This window comes from Passer domesticus, unplaced genomic scaffold (genome assembly GCF_036417665.1).
Source record: "Passer domesticus isolate bPasDom1 unplaced genomic scaffold, bPasDom1.hap1 HAP1_SCAFFOLD_51, whole genome shotgun sequence".
Lineage (NCBI taxonomy): Eukaryota > Metazoa > Chordata > Aves > Passeriformes > Passeridae > Passer > Passer domesticus.
The window spans coordinates 270,828-284,076 of record NW_026990161.1 but is presented as its reverse complement, the minus strand read 5'-3'; positions in this window follow the sequence as shown (position 1 = coordinate 284,076).

Genomic DNA, 13,249 nt, shown 5'->3' with positions numbered 1-13,249 from the left:
AACCCCTGCTCTGGAGTTACCAGATTTGATGGAACCCTTTGCACTGTTCATCCATGAGTGCCTTTGCCCTGCACAGTAGCCCCATATTTAGCTCAAAGAATGGGAACGAAGGAAGAAACCCTGTGGTATTTTGGGCGTATTTCTCAAAAAATAACTAAAAAATGTACTCAAGGCATGGTCAGTGCACCTCAGAGCAGGAACCACCATGGTCCTGATTGATAGAATATACTTGAAAATAAATGGGAAAGAAAAGTGATAGTTTATGTGCCCAACATGGTTATGTCTGGTTCAGCACAAAAAGGAGGTCACTGGTTATCCCTGAACAGAGCCTTAAAGTAACAGGTGGTACTCCTGGAACAAAAGACGTGGTGCTAAAGACAGATACTGCCTTGAGCCCTGAGTAAAGGTTACAAATTGCTGGATTTGTTACAAGAATGCTGTTGATTTGATATCCAGCAATCTGGCATATCATCAGTCAGAAAAAGGAGTGTAAGAATGGGAGAAGACTAGAAGTCCCCACTCTAGATGGGACTGGCTTTCCTCATGGCTACCAGACCTTTAAAGGCTTACAGAAGTATTTATAACCCGTGCTGGAATTGTTGCTATTTGCATTTTTTTCTGTGTGATAATTCATTGTATTTCAGCTTTCATGAGATGTTTTGCAAATATTTGTAATAACAAACATTCTTATCCTAGAAAAGAAAATTAGTTTTAGAAGTGAGACTTCCAAGACAAATCTTGAAAGGATCTCTGTGAGGGATTGTTGCAAATAGCTTAGGAGGGAGGAGTGGGTAGTGGAACTCTGAAAGCTCTGAAACCCTCTATGCCCCAAGCCAAGCCAGAACAACACAGTTTCTTCAAGAACACATTCTGCTGCTCAGACAACCAAGATGAAAATGACTACTATATGGAAGACCACAATGAAAGGTCAACAAAAGTCCAAAAGCTCAGTGAACACCCAGGGTCTCTAAAGATCCCCAGTAGACCCTCAGAAACTAACTGTGCAGACTCCAGCAATTTATACATATTTAATGATTTCTGAGAAACGGAATGCCTGTGTGCTGCATACTGCAGTAAAGCACAGCAAGCTCACCCCAAAGTGTGCGTGTCCCCGCGGTGCCTGTGCGCCAGCAGCAGGTGTTACTTGGGGTCTGCCCGGTGTCTGCGTCTCTCTGTTCCCCAGGGTTTCCCTGGCTCAGGAGATCCCCCGTTCTCCATGCTTGACTGCTCCACTCTTGGCTGTGCCTCTCAGAAACAGGGCTCCTATTGCATGAGTGAATGCCTTGAGAGCCAGCCCCTCCAACACTTTCTTTGTCCTTGCTGCACATGTGCCTAGAGCAACACGTGGGTCACCTTCCTGCCAGTTCAGCATGTGCAGAACTGTACCTAAGTGCTACTTCTGTTCAAAGTTTTCTGGAGGCAAAAAGGGAGCTGGGGCAGGGCAGAGGGGCTGATGTCAGTAAGTGAGAGGTTGTCCTCAAGTCCCTTTTGCCGGGGCAGATGCCACGGGGGTCTGTCACCCAGAGCAAGAGCCAGGACCCGCAGGAAGGATCCTGTGTCCTGGATCCGGCCAGGAGGGTGATCTTTGCAGCAACTCGGAGGAGCACGGCCAGGACCTTGGGGTAACCGGATACCACCTGCCACGTGGCAAGGGCAAATGGAAGGGTTTGTTCTTCCTCCACCTGTGTGCTGCAAGTCACGGGCTGTGCCAAGTTCTGTGTGGAGAACGATCACGTGTGACTCGTTCACCTCTGGTACACTCTCCTTTTAGTGTTGTTATTACTGTTTGTGTTCTTTTTTCACTGCTCTTTCTAGTAAATTGTTCTGATCTCAACCCGTGATCTTTACCTATTTGTGCTCTTCTCTCCATCCTGCCACAGGGAAAGTGGTGGGGAAATCAGTGAGGGGCACGTGCTCTGAGGGGTATCAGTGTGAGCACTCAACTGGGGAATACCATTCCTACACTGCAACAATGTGGAAAACTCAGTTTCCTAAGGTACTTTCCTTGGCTAGTCCTACAGGAAAATCAGCCTGCTGAAAAGCAACTGCTGTCATTGAACTGAAAGCCTGCTAGGTAACACTTGTTTTAAACTACAGATTTAATAAAGTTACACAGGAAGCAAAAATTAAATATTGCCAAACCGTCTTTATAATAACATTTTAAATTATTTTAAAATCCAAGATGGGAGAAACTCCTGTGAACTTTTTCCAATCCCACAGTGGCAAAGAATACAAAGAAAGTAAAGCAAATTACAACTGAATATTTTCAGCCCCTAAAAAAAACTTTAGCAAAATAGCAGAAAGAGTTACATTTCAGCTGCATTTCCAAAGCAGATGGTTGACTTTAATGCTTAAGGCTACAGAAGGGGAAATGAGAGAATCTGTGTGTTGAAAAAAAAACCTGTAATGGAACTGTGCAAATGCATTCTCCTCCTCCCTGAAATGAAAATTCTCATATTTAAAATATCATTGAAAGTTGAGGCCAAAATTTCAAGCGACTTGGTGTCAATGAGCTGTGTTAAATCTTTGAAGAGAGCATTAATGGTCTGGTTTCACAGGCGCCTGAATGAATGATGAACAGAAAATCTGTATGTTCCAAATTATACTGTCTTGGATAAGTCAGATTTTCCAAAGATTCAGGAAACAGGTTTGGGTTTGGTTTATTTTCTCCCGCTAAAAAGAGCTAAAAGAGTTCATGCACTCGCTTAGTCAGGTCAAGGTTCTGAAGGTCACTCGGCCAGTATTGAGGTCACAGACAGGAGATTCCAAAAAGATGTCGTTGATTTTCAGATTTTCACAGACAAAATACCAAGAAAGAAAAAATTGAAATCAATTGAATTCAGACACTGCTTTGCTCTCCATGAAACCACAAACCCACACTCTACCCTTCTCATCAATACAAACACAGAAACACTGGCAGCCTTGGTTGGCAGAAGATGGAAAACTGTCATTTCCAGACACTCACTGAGAGCAGGCAATGTGAAAGCCCCGCCCTGGGTTTCACAGCCACTCCCCTCCTGTGCCCATCCCTTCAGGGCAGGCCCAGCATCAGGACGAGCTGTGGAAAGAGCTGGTGACAGTGGCAGGTCCCTCTGCCCAGGGCAGAAGGCACAGCACCTCTGCTCCTGGCTGGAACAGGGGCTGTTTGCCCAGCTAGACCCGGTGTCCCAAAAAGAGGAGGGGCCCTGGCCCCAGGGCTCTCCCCAGCCCTGCAAGAGGCCAAGCCACCAGCAGCTCTAGCAGGGCTCTTGCAACTCTTTACTCAAGGAAAAGGAAATCAATTGGTATTTCCCTCACACACTCCCTAGACACTGGTTTCTCTCCCTCCTGATGCCCTTCCCCTTCCCCTTGTGCCCCACTGTGGGTGACACTCCTGTGCTGGGGGCACAGCCAAGGGCCCCTGCAGTCGAGGGCCATGGCAGCAGTGCTGCCTCTTCCCATAGGAAATCCTGCTGCAGCTGCCACACCTGCAGCATATCAGATGCCAAAGGCAGAGCGGGCAGCAGGAGCAGCTGCTCTCTCACAGGACCATGCCCTCAATCTTCCTATCCAAACATCTGGATACACAGTGACTCCACAGCCCGAGGTAATCCAATCGGGAGCACTCCCCTCTGATGTTCCAGCCCAGAATGCAGAACTAATTTCAGTCACCCGAGCTTTGGAATTGAGTAGAGCAAAATGAGTTAACATTTGAACTGATTCATAATATACCTTTGGAGTGCTACGTGCACATGGGATTTCTGGAAAGAAAGGGACCTTTTGACCTCTCAAGGCATATCAATCAAAAATGGAAAACAAATCTCGGTACACTTGAAAGTATCCAGAAACCAGAGGAAGTTGCCATCAGGCATTGCAGAGCACACCAAGTGGATAAGACCAAACTGGAATTGGGGAAACATTTAGCCAACGAGGCTGCAGAAGAAGACATGTTAGAAAACAAAGCTTTATCTTTAATATCCTTGCCAGAGATACCTCTCCAACTAGAAAAACCAGAGTATAATGCTAGGGACTGTCAATTAACTGCAACTGTAGAATTGTGATTTGATCCACAGGGTTAGACAGTTATCCCAGCTGGGCAAAGAGTAGTCCCAGAATCACTCCTGTGTGAAAAAATGGATTGCAAACACAAAGCCACTCATTGGAGTACTAAAAAACTTTGGAAACATTTGCAAAAATCTGTAACTGGGTGTGAAATGGCTCAGATTGTACAATCAAGACTCCAAAAGTGTATCATTTGTAAAAGAGACAACTGTAGCACAGCTCACAATGTAGTGCTAAGAGCCATACCATCTGGAAGTGTTCCAAGCGAATAGTGCCTGATAGATTTCACTGAATTTCCCAGAAAATGGGGGTAAAAATCTCTCCTAGATCTGGTGGATACCTTTTCCGGGTGGCTGGAAGACTTCCCTTGTCTTACCAATCAGTCTAGGGAAGTGGCTAAAATACTGTTGAATCAAATAATACCTAGATTTGGGGTACCTTTGGGAATGTCATCAGATAGAGGTTCCCCCTTTCTTGCAGAAGAGGTACAAGAGGTTAGGAAAGCCTTGGGAATAGCTTGGGATCTTTGTGCTCCTTATAGGCCCCAAGCTAGGGGCAAAGGAGAGAGAATGAATTATACAATCCAATTGAACTTGGGTAAAATATGTCAGGAAACCTCCTTGACATGGTTCCAAGCCTTACCCGTGGCTCTGCTTTGAATTAGGGTTCAGACATGGGGCACCAGCAAAATCTGGCCCTGTAAGCTGCTGTATGGTTGACCCTACCAAGTACCACACATTTCCAGAAACACACACATATAAGGAGAGGTTGATTTGAATAATTACCTCATTTCTCTTAGCAAAACTTTACAGGACTTACAGCGAGCAGTGGCGATCTCCAGACCAACAGGACTGGACATACCAGTGCACAAGTTCCACCCAAGAGCTTGGGTGTACTTGAAAGGCTGGGGAAGCTGTTCTGCTACAGCCAAAGCAGGGCCTTCTCAACTTCTCTAGACAATATTGCTGCATTGAAATGGATAGGATAAAATAGTGGATACATTATTCCAGAATCAAAAGAGCCAAAGCCTCTTAGCTCAAGACAACATTTCCTTGGGATTTGAAGAAATCTGGGCCAAGCTTACTTCATGGTTACCCAGCTGGACTTGGTTAAAACATCGGTCTGTAGCTGTTGTAGTGCCTTATCCTATAAGATGAAATTATAGCTATTTAGAAACTAGTTCCCATAAGGAAATTTGTCTCAAGAAAAGGGGGCACTTGATAAGGACCACAGAACAGAGCAGCACAGCCTTGAAGAAGTGGATGAAGGATGTAACTTCTTTGGCAGACAGAAGTCATTCAAAACACAAGCAGGATGCCAGCTCATTTCTGCAAGGCTGACAAAGCAGAAGTTACTGTGCAAAAAATGATACTGTGCTTAGTGCAAAGTGGGGGTGAGGAACAGCCACCTAAAAAGGACATTGGATGTTGAAGACAGACCCCAAAGAATCATATGAGGACTATTGAGGGGGCTTCCAGCCGGGCTGTGCCCGGTGGGCTGCCTTGGCCAGGATAGCTCAGTGGTGCTCAGCACAGCGTCTGAGTTCCCAAGCAGCTGCCAGCCGCAGGCAACCTAAGCAAGCTCAAGTGATATCAGCTCTTAGTGATTATCAGCTCTTTGTGATTTCAGCTCTTTAGCTTGCTGGTGCCACAGCAGACACTGGGAGAGAGAGGGGAAGCGCTGTGTGACGTTCCAAAGAATTCTTCATTGGTGTCTTCTATGAAGGTTCTCAGTGACAGCTCTTCTACTAGACCAGGCAGAAGTTGGGGTTTATATACCTTACAGGAGTTTTGGAAATTGTCCAAGAGTAAGGATCAAGGGAAAGTGACCTATGGGCTTACAGAGAGATAAGCAGGGTCCGAAAGGCAGAAGAGAGGGGCTGCTAAGGCTCAGTCATCATGACTTGGCATTTCCTAGCTCAGGCTTGTGGCCTCCAAGGAAGCCTTGCAGGCCCTGGACCTGCTGTGGTGGTTCAATAACGTGACATGAGGGAGTTCCCCCAGGGCAACTGGGATGCCTGAAAGAAGTGAACAGCTCACCACAGCCTGGCCCGCTTGGCTGCTTTTCCTTCTGATCCTCCTGGGGAGGCTCTGACATTTCCTCTTCCCTGATGGAAGTGCAGCTGCTGCCAAGGGAAACGTCCCCATACTGACTCAGTGTTCCGGACAGATTGATGTCATTGGCAAAATTCCCTCTCTTCCAAAGGATTTTAATTTTCTTTGGCTGTACTTTGTATGGCTGCAGGTCACATTTCCCTTGATTTAAGGGAAGTATCGTGGCAGCTCTTGAAGAAATTGCCTCTGGAGGAATTACTCAGTTCTGCAGTCCTCATTATATGCCCTGTTCTAAAAAACTGTTATGCTATTTTCCCTCTCTCTGTGTTTTCACACTTGTTCAACAAGGTTTCCTTTCTAAGAATATTAATCACAATATCCCAGAAGCTTAAAGTGCTTGGGTATTTTTTATCTAAGTATTTACAAAAGAGCAATTTTTAATGAACTGTATAAATGCTGGATATAAGATGCAAATGTAAAGGCAAACGCAAAAAAAAAAAAAAAAACAAACCAAAAACAAAACCAAAAAAAACCCTTCGGCATTCTCTCAAAAACCTTAAGAAAAAACCCCATGTACTCTATAAAACCAGATAATTAATCTACATAATACAAAAAGAATACAAAAAGTTCCAGAAGATAAAACTTGTACCACAGTGCTGCACAGAATTATATTATTTCAAGCTTTTTGCACTTCAGGGGCAGTATCATTCTTGGAACTGCAATGCTCTGAGCATGTTCTGCTTACCATGGCAGATTTCTGCTCTCCCCTCGTGCAGATCATTGTCAGAACCCAGGGCACAGGGGAATGTTTCTCTGCCTGTCATGATATATCCTGATCCCCAGGAGAACACTGCTTTTAACCTTCATCCATGGAGAAAGCTTCCAAGACTTTGGGATGAATTGGAATCTATGAGTGTATGAAATAGATAGTTGCGTAGTTTATCAAAGGGTAAAAAACTTTGGGTTTTTAGTATGGAGGCAGATAGAACACAAGATGGAGTGGTTTTGGGCGTTGTCAGATCTCCTTGTTCTTCATCTACTCCCTTTTCTCCACTGTTGCAAGCACAGAGTGATTGGTTAGAAAGAGCTGCAATGCAGATGTTGCGTGAACAGACAAATAATTACTGATAGAAAGGTAAAAATAAATATGTTCTAAGAGTTAATTGGACAAAATAATTTTAAAAGACTCCGAACCTGTGTGTCTTGTGACTTTTTGGTGCATCTCTCTTTGTACACTAAGTCTTGTGTGCAGAGAGTGTGCTGAACTGTTGATAAGAGAAAAAATCAACAACCTGAAGACTGAAAACTCAGAAGTCCCATTTCATCTCAATCCTGGCACAGAACTTTTTAGGGGTCTCTCCATCAGGTGATCCATGGGGGAGTTTCCACAGATCATCCTCCCAGCCAAGGCTGAGTGCAGCCACCACAGCTCGCAGCACCTTCCCACACAGCAAGAACCTGAATGAGAGAGACGGATTCCCCCAACTGCTGTGTGTTCTAACACTGCCACCTCGCAGCTGCTGAAAGCCTCAATTTCTGTGCCCTTTTCTCCTTCCCAAATGTTACATTCTGCATCCAAACCTGCAAACCATTCCTCTCCTCAAGGAGGAATTTCTACCCCACCTGTATTTCAATGCCACCACTTGGCTCAGCCTCCTTTCCTTAGACCTACAAGTTTTTTCCCAGTGTGCGAAATGCCTCCTCTTTAGAAAGGTATATTCCAGAACTTGGCAAAACAGCAGGGGTGATGGATGGATTGAGAACAGCCCTGTGCAGAAGGACTGGGCCATCCTTGAGAAAGGAAATACTGGATATGAGCTGGCACTGTGTGCTTGCAGCCCTGACACCCCTCTGTACCTGTGCCTAAACAGGGATGTCCAACAAGTCAAGGGAGGGAATTCTGCCCCTCTGCTGGAGTGAAAGCCAGGAACAGGATGCCTGTGAATGTTGTGGATGTCCCATCATTGGCAGTGTTCAGGGTCAGGCTGGATGAGGGTCTGAGGAATGTGGTCTAGTGGAAAGTGTCCCTGACCATGGCAGAGAGAGAAAGGCCCCAGACCCTGAGGAGTCTCCCCACCCCTGCCAGAGCCCCCCCTGCCAGTAGCACCAGCAAGGCTCCTTCAGCCCCTTATTTCAGAGACAAGAAAGAAATTGTTGTTATTTCCCCCACAGAGTCTCTGGGCTCTGCTTCCTCAGCCTTCCCCTCGTGCCCCACCACGGGTGGCACCCATGTCCTGTGGGACACAGCCTTGGGCCCAGGGCCATGGGGGCAGCACCTTTTCCCACAGGAAATCCAAGGCTCCAATCTCTCTGCATCTCTCTGCATGGCGTCTTGTCACTTAAGAGAGTCAACAGCCCCTCCCAGTTTGAGATCAGCAGCAGCCTTGAACTGGGACATTTAACTGCAGCATCCCAATCTTTGAAAAATCCCCACCTTCTCCTCCAGCCGAGCTTCCAGCTGTCCCTCACTTGGTCAGTTCCTACGAGGTGTCCCACAACAACACAGCGAGGCCCACAAGACCCTGCTGGCAGCCTGGCTGCCCTGATTCAGACACATTTTCCCTTCTTCCCACAGTTCTGCAGCTTGAACAATGGGAAGGGGCCCTTGTTTGGTCAGCAGTGAAGTGTCAGACTGCACCTTGCTGGCTCAGTGCCCTTCCCAGGCTTCAGGATTCAGGTGGGGAAGACAACTCAGCACAGGCAGGAGGAGAAAAGTCGAGCTGCACCCCTGGGGCACCCTTTGTGTATTTGCAGATTTCCTTTGTTCAGGGGCCTACATGCTGTCCTTGTCACCTCAGGGGTGCTGCCAGCATGGAGGAGAAAAGGCAGGAGGAGAAAAGTCGAGCTGCACCCCTGGGGCACCCTTTGTGTATTTGCAGATTTCCTTTGTTCAGGGGCCTACATGCTGTCCTTGTCACCTCAGGGGTGCTGCCAGCATGGAGGCCTGGCCTTGTCATTGTGCAGATGAAAGAACTGCTGCCAAAACAAAAGGCAGAGAGAATTCCTTCCTGGGTTTGGAGCCCCCTGGACAGGATCCATTCTACTGAGCAAGCAAGGCTGAACAGTCCCACAGCCCTAAACACAGCTGCAAAGTGTCCTTGTGCCCATCACCCTCGATCCAGCAGGGCTGCAGAGAGGACAAACTCTGACCTTTAAACCAAAAGGGACAAAACCTTGTACAGGGCCTGGCCTGGAAGGCCTGGATGTGATGGCCGCTCCCAGGGAGAGAGACCAGAGGCCCTGTGAGTAGAGACCAGGACTGTTCCCAGGAAACCATGGCAAGGTGTCAGGAGCAGGCATTAGAGACAGGGCCAGGGAGATGTGATGCAGGTGGCTGAGGGAGAGCATCATGGAGATGTAGAAATTGAAACTAGGAAACAGGATTTCCTTTATCTCTGACAACATGAGCCTGCACGGATGGAAGGCCTGCTGTGTCATCACAGTGTTAGAAATGAACTTTTAGATACAAATAAATGGACACACAAAGTAGTGGAGGCAAAAGAAATCTGTTTATTAGTAACAATTCACCTGAGCTGCAGGTATGCCCTCTTTCCCCCAAGAGCCAAACACACACACCCTCCAAAACAAGCACTATATTTTATCCCCTTTCCTGGCCAGGGGCAATCCCTGTCCCCTTTCCCATTGCCTGGGTACTTGAGAATTTCTATTCTCTCCTCACCGCCTACTTTTCTGTCCGCATTCCTCTGATCCTACTTCCTTTTTGGTCAGGTCTTTAACCTGGCTGCTTTCCCAGCTCACAGCAGCACCCAACAAATTAACTGGAGCAAATCCAAACCAGAAATAACAACACACAGAACCAACTTTCATTGTTTTACCTAATAACCTTTTGGGTTCAGCAAAATATTACCTCATCTCTGACAACAGGGTAGAGGACTCTGATGTCACCAACCTCTGGATGATGACATCAGGCATTGCTGGATTGTGACCTCACCTTCTCTCCCTGCTTATCTTGGGGTTCCAAGGAGTTTCAATGCCTTTTGTGCTGTCACAGGGGTTGGAGGCTGGTGTCAGAGAGCAGTGGGCTGTGACATCACAGAGGGATGCATTGTGATATTGTGCCCCTCAATTCCAAGGAATACTTTTGAAAACTACTTCCCAAAGTGAATCTTTCTCCAAGCAGATGGACTGGCAAAACCCATGTACGATCAAGTGATAAGACGGAGTTTGTACTCTCACAAATTTGTTTTTCCTCCCAAGACCTCTGAAAACCTCTGATTTTTTTTTTCTGATTTTCTTTCTTCTTTAGAATCTGTAAGCAGAAGACAGGAATATTTTTGCCTGTTGGAAAAATGCCATAGCAATGTGCTCTTGACTAGGCGCACTCTTGTCCTTACCATAAAGAAAAGACACTGAACAAAATGAAACATCAGGGATTTCGTGGGAGCAGATAGGAGAGACAAAATCTCTTTCATTCTTTAAGTTGTCTGGAATAATTCTGCAAGTTTGCAAAGTGCACAGAGATGCAGTCACTAGAATGAGGCCATTACTCTCATCTGGCATCCCTAAGCCTTTGCCTCAATTTTCAAACAGTTTGCAAGTGAAGGATATATGCAAGATTTGTCTAATTAGTAAAGATTCCCTTAGGGTTTGATGTGTGGGGATCTCTGCCATCCCAGAAGGCATGCTGAGACCAATTTCTTTGGTTTCATTCCCTCACAGAAAAAAAAAAAAAAGAAAAAAAAAAGAAAAAAAAAAGAAAAAAAAAAAAAAAAGATGAGGCTCTTTCTGTGCCACGCTGTGGCAGCTCTGCCCTCTCAGCCTTTCCCTTGAGCCCTTTGGTTCTTTTCCCTGAGCCTTGATCCCCATCCTCAGCCAAGGGCCCCTGGAGCCCTTTCCAGGGCTGCAGGAAAAGCTCCCTCAGCCATGACCACAGAAGAGCTTCAGGAAGAGTTTATTGTCTCTTGCTGTCTCTTAGACAGAATTGGTATGGATCACCTTGGAGTTGTAGAGGAACAAATTTTCAGGGACTATTCCTCTTCAAATTTGTTTTGTTCTAACCCGGAAGGAAGACAAAGAGGAGTGCAGCGGCGGCGGCTGGCCTCTGAGTCTCTGGATTCCCGGCTAGCTGCGGCCAGCACCGCCGGCAGTACTGAGGGGGGAAGGGCACCCTCCCGCTGGGAGACTTCCTGGGGAGAGTGCTTAAGGCGGAATGCCTTCAGGAGAGCGAGAATCCACGGAGCCGTTTGGAGAGGAGCCGGGCTGCGACCCACAGGAGAAAGACAGGACCGCGCCGACAGGGAAAAGGAAGGTGTTTTATTGAAAGTGCGTCGTGCGCGGACAAAAAGGCATGCCCGGCAGGGCCTTATAACCAGAATACAATGACCAATCTAAATTTTTGAGAGGAGGGAATAACACGTAACAAACATCTCGGATCTCCAGTGGGAATAAACTGAGGGTTGAACCCTGACCCCTGGTCCAATCATTCAATGTCCAAGGCAGAAGGTTCTGGATGGAAGGGTGTGGACACCGAATAACAGACAGGCAGCCAGGGAGGGATTAGGAGAGATAACTCGTAGGGAAGGGGAGGGGAAAAGTGCAACTGACGGGGCGATCTAGAAGAGGGAGAGAGAGAGAGCCCGGGCAGAACCATAAACAGGAATGGGGGGCACAGGAATAAACCAACTTAAAACTAATGCACCCCAACAGAGGAGGTTCTCTGCTGGTGCTAAGTTATGCTTGCAATTAGTGTAATAGTAGTCATTAAGTTGGGGAAAGTAACAAGAGCAGTGCAGCGAGCACTTCACGCAATACAAGTTAGGACCCAGCCCTACAGATCCCGGAGTTGATGCAGTTTCACAGGGTGGTTTTAACCAGGAAGTTTGTCTTTTTTTCTTTTTATAGGAACATACCCACTTCCCTGCTGAAGATCAGCACAACCAGTCTGGGAGTGGGGCAGCTGCCAGCAGTTTTAAATCGAGATGTGATAATAATTTTTCACTTAGACTCTGTCACCTTTGGCTTACATAGAGGAGGCTTTTCCTTCCTTTTCATAATGGGTATGTAGTGGGCCAAATTTCTCTTTCCTGTTTATAGAAACCTTCCTGGAGTTGAGATGGAGCTGGGGGAGAGCCAATGAAATTTTGAATTGCCACCACAGTTGCTTCTATTGACAATTTACTAATGTTTGTGACTTGTCTGCATTCTCATCACAAGTGACATGTTGGGAGACCAAATATGAGTCAAAGAACTATATTTTATTTTTTTAATGGAAAAAAAAAGGTGGCATACGAAAACTCCTATGGATGTCTAATTTTTCTCACCATAAACTTCTACGTATTTGAAATCATGTTAACCTTCTCAGCTCTGCCTTGGGAGGTTTTAGAATTATTATGGTCTGGCTGCATTTTTCAGATATCAGAATAAGGAACTAAAGAATCCTAACAGAAAACAAAAAATGTCCCATGAGGAATGGTTCCCTTCACCTTCCCCAACTCCTTTTTGCCTGCAATGCAGTCACCCCAGCAGCAGCGCCATCGCGGCAGTGAGTCTGAGAGGTGGCAGCTCTCTGGCCCACACGGTGCTGCTGGCAGAGCCGGATGCTGCCTACTCAAGGCTCAGGCAGGCCCCTGAGCTGCCGAGCTGCACGGCCAGAGCCATCTCAATGCTGCAGTGCAGGCCAGAGGCGCCGCTCAGCCGGAAGCTGCAGGACTTGCTGGAGGGCAGCGCCGTGAGCTGGCAGTGGCGCGACTGCGGCAGAAGCGGCCAGGCCGACAGCACCAACATCTGCACCCAGCGGGTGACTTTCTGCAGGTCCAAGTAGGAGCCCGTGCAGAGGGTGTCCAGCAGGTACCACTCCTGATCCGTGGGCAGCTGGCCACCAGCGGCGTGCAGGAAGCACGTGTGCCCCAGCAGCTGCTCCCCGGAGCACAGGCACTCCAGCGCCACACGGATGCGCCTGGCTGGCGGCCGCTTGGTGCTCTCCGGGCTGAAGCAGTGGCCGGGGGGTGGCCGCAGGATGACCAGCGTGCGGTAGCTGCTGCTGCTCTCCTGGACGCTGCAGGCTGCGGGGCTGGTGTCCGTCCCGGCAGCTGGGTGCAGCTCCGGCATGAAGCTCCTCCAGGAGAGCACTCGGCAGACACCCAGGAGCTCGTCCACCAGCTCCTGCAGCACCTTCGTGCTGGGCAGGCCCTGCT